Source organism: Vigna unguiculata, chromosome 1 (assembly GCF_037176805.1).
Source record: "Vigna unguiculata cultivar grain cowpea cultivar isolate G323 ecotype 2 chromosome 1, ASM3717680v1, whole genome shotgun sequence".
Classification (NCBI taxonomy): domain Eukaryota; kingdom Viridiplantae; phylum Streptophyta; class Magnoliopsida; order Fabales; family Fabaceae; genus Vigna; species Vigna unguiculata.
Window position 1 is genome coordinate 14,953,945 of NC_140792.1, and position 3,330 is coordinate 14,957,274.

Here is a 3,330-nt window from a genome sequence, read left to right on the forward strand (position 1 = left end):
CATGAATCACAAAATCTGAGCTATCAAATCAACTCATGAAATAGTATAACATAGGAAGATCTTTTATCCATACTAAATAAAACAAAAAAACATTTATTCTTGATGAAAGTCCAAAATCCCTTTCCTTCCTTTTTCGGCGAAACAAATGAAAAAGCAGGGGGGGGCCCCAAATAAAATTTTGTTTATCAATTTGATTCCCTACAAATACACAAAAAAGGAATTTATTTTTTATTTTTTTGGATTTATATCCAACGGGATTGACGGGGCTCGAACCCGCAGCTTCCGCCTTGACAGGGCGGTGCTCTGACCAATTGAACTACAATCCCAGGGAAAGGGGTGTACTGTATAAATATTTTTACGGACCGTTTCTGTCAAACCTTTTCTTTTTCTATTTCGGATTCGAACCTTTTTGTTGTAAATGAAAAAAGCGCATTTTTTTATATATTGATATGTATATCGATATCCACTTTAGTGAGATCGACACAAATTACTCGTAATCTGTTTCTTATTCTTATTCTATTAACAAATCGATTGAAAATTGAATCAATGAAAAAAAAATATTTTTTTTTTCAATTTTTCCTTATATTTTCTACTTACAGATCTTGACATGAATACCGATTATTAACAAGATTTTGAATTTGTGGAAAGAAATATGGAATACAGAAAAAAAAGAAATAACCTTAGATATGTTTAATATTTTGATTCTTCCGTATCATAGCACATCAGTCATTTCCAGAGAACTATAAATGGGTTATAGAATTTCATAGTGGATCGGCAAATTCTTGGGCCGAGCTGGATTTGAACCAGCGTAGACATATTGCCAACGAATTTACAGTCCGTCCCCATTAACCGCTCGGGCATCGACCCAGCACAATAGGAAGAATACATTTTAGTTTTTGTTGAAAATTTTTGATCAACTTCCTTTCGTAACACCCTACCCCCAGGGGAAGTCGAATCCCCGCTGCCTCCTTGAAAGAGAGATGTCCTGAACCACTAGACGATGGGGGCATACTTGCCCGACCGCCATTATACTACGTTCATAGTATGAACAGTTTTTTGCAATTGTCAATATAATGATATGATTCGATAAAAAAAAATATTTTTCGTTCTTTCATAATTCCATAGAAATTTTTTATTAATCATTTATATTTCTAAATTTTTTTATTCCAGTCATAATAAGAAAAAAAAAGAAGTAATGTTCCAATAAAGAGAAAATTCTTCACAGGAATGATTCGTTTGTTGCAAAGGACGAGAGGTTAAAACTTCATTTCTATCATTTATTACTAATACTAAGATTCGATAGGTAGATTTATATCTAATACTAAGAAAAAAAACTTTGGAAAATAGAATTTTTCAATAAAAAAATAAAAATTTGGTTTAGGGACAGAACATATTGAATCCATTTTATCAATGATTCGATTTTATCAATGTTTCGATGAAATATTTTATTTTGTGAGTACATTTATGTATCAATAAAAAGAATTTAGTGTTATGATTAGAATGACTTCAAGAATCCATTTTGAAATAATATATTTGATATGGATCAAATCCAATCTTAATCAATTCTTTTTTTTAACTATATTCTATTCACTAGGTAAATCCAATTTTTTGTTCTTTGATGAGTCATTATACAAATAATAGATATTGATGTACATGTATTCTAATCCCATTTATATCATTTAATTTATATAATTTATATAAATTTATAGAAATAATTTATATAAATTTATAGAATAAGTATACACAGTAACAAATATATGTACTAGTCATGCTAGTTTCTTATTTAGAAATTGAAAGAAAGAAAAAGGGCCCTTTTAACTCAGTGGTAGAGTAACGCCATGGTAAGGCGTAAGTCATCGGTTCAAATCCGATAAGGGGCTTTTTACTTTTTTTTCAAAAGCAATAGTCTTTCTATTTGAAGGAAGAATAAAAAGATTCTTGATATTTTGAAAAAGTTTCTATTTGTAATAAAAAAGAAAAAGTGTAAAATTCAATAATGGAAAAATAAAAAAAAGTAAGTGGACCTAACCCGTTGAATTATATTTATATCTACTATTCTGATATTCAAATTTGATAAAGATTCAATTCGAACAATTTTTTTTCTTTTTAAGACTTTTTTCGTTTAGACTCCCTAAGAATCTTTGAATATTTCCAATGAAATCTTCTTGTTTCTGAACTAAGAAAAAAGGTTATGCCTTTTCTTTACTCAGAAGGGCCTTAATACGAATTTCAAGTTCCACCAAACAAGTTTTTTTAAAATTAAAATGAAACATATTTTTTTCCATAAATTTCTATTATTTCTATAAGATTAGATAGAATCTTATAGAAATAATAGAAAAATACATTAAATTATGTCTTCAAATATCAAATAGTTTCTTTTCATATCGATGTGTACGATATTTTTCCAGCAATTCATATATATGAGACAAAAACTTTCATTTACAGTTTTTTCTTTTTATTATAGTATTTATAAAAAAAAATGAAATACTAAAGAAAAAATTGTAAATGAAATAGAAATTTAGAAAACCTATGATCCTACAGTAGTTTCCTAGACAAAATAGAAGTCAATTCACAACCAAACTTCAAGAATAAGTTTCTTTGATGAAAGGAGAGAAATATGTCTGAAGATCCGCTAGGTATAAGAAGTGAAACAGGGGATCATTTGTTTCTTGAACAGTTCTGAAAAAAAAATTTCTATCGGATTTTGGAGTCATAGCAGATTTTATGATTGATGACTTGGAAGATTTTTAAGAATAGATAAGGAATAACCACATCGAGTTCATGGATTTGCCCTAGATATCAATAGACCCATAAATGATTTTTTATTCGAAACCGATTAGAAAACAAGGGAAAGTATACTTATATATTCTATATATATATATAGAGAGAAATGAATAGAGATAAATGATCAAGGTCCGTCCCATCTCTGAAAATGCTCTATGAGGTGTTGGGAAATGGTTGAAGTAGTTGAATAGGAGGATCGCTATGACTATAGCTCTTGGTAAATTTACCAAAGATGAAAATGATTTATTTGATATTATGGATGACTGGTTGCGGAGGGACCGTTTCGTTTTTGTGGGTTGGTCCGGTCTATTACTCTTTCCTTGCGCCTATTTCGCCTTGGGGGGTTGGTTTACAGGTACGACCTTTGTAACTTCATGGTATACTCATGGCTTGGCAAGTTCTTATTTAGAAGGCTGCAACTTCTTAACCGCTGCAGTTTCCACTCCCGCTAATAGTTTAGCACACTCTTTGTTGTTACTGTGGGGTCCTGAAGCACAGGGAGATTTTACCCGTTGGTGTCAGTTAGGCGGTCTGTGGACTTTTGTT

The 3,330-nt window shown here is 30.4% G+C and overlaps 3 non-coding genes across 3 annotated transcripts; 1 reads left to right on the forward strand and 2 right to left on the reverse strand.

Annotated features, from left to right (window-relative positions):
- Positions 1–252: 252 nt before the first annotated feature.
- TRNAD-GUC (transfer RNA aspartic acid (anticodon GUC)) lies at positions 253–326 on the reverse strand. Its single transcript has one exon. It is a non-coding gene; the product is annotated as a tRNA-Asp (tRNA).
- A 457-nt stretch (positions 327–783) lies between these two features.
- On the reverse strand, positions 784–867 carry TRNAY-GUA (transfer RNA tyrosine (anticodon GUA)). The gene has a single exon. It is a non-coding gene; the product is annotated as a tRNA-Tyr (tRNA).
- Positions 868–1,808: 941 nt separating this feature from the next.
- Positions 1,809–1,880, forward strand: TRNAT-GGU (transfer RNA threonine (anticodon GGU)). Its single transcript has one exon. It is a non-coding gene; the product is annotated as a tRNA-Thr (tRNA).
- Positions 1,881–3,330: the final 1,450 nt, after the last annotated feature.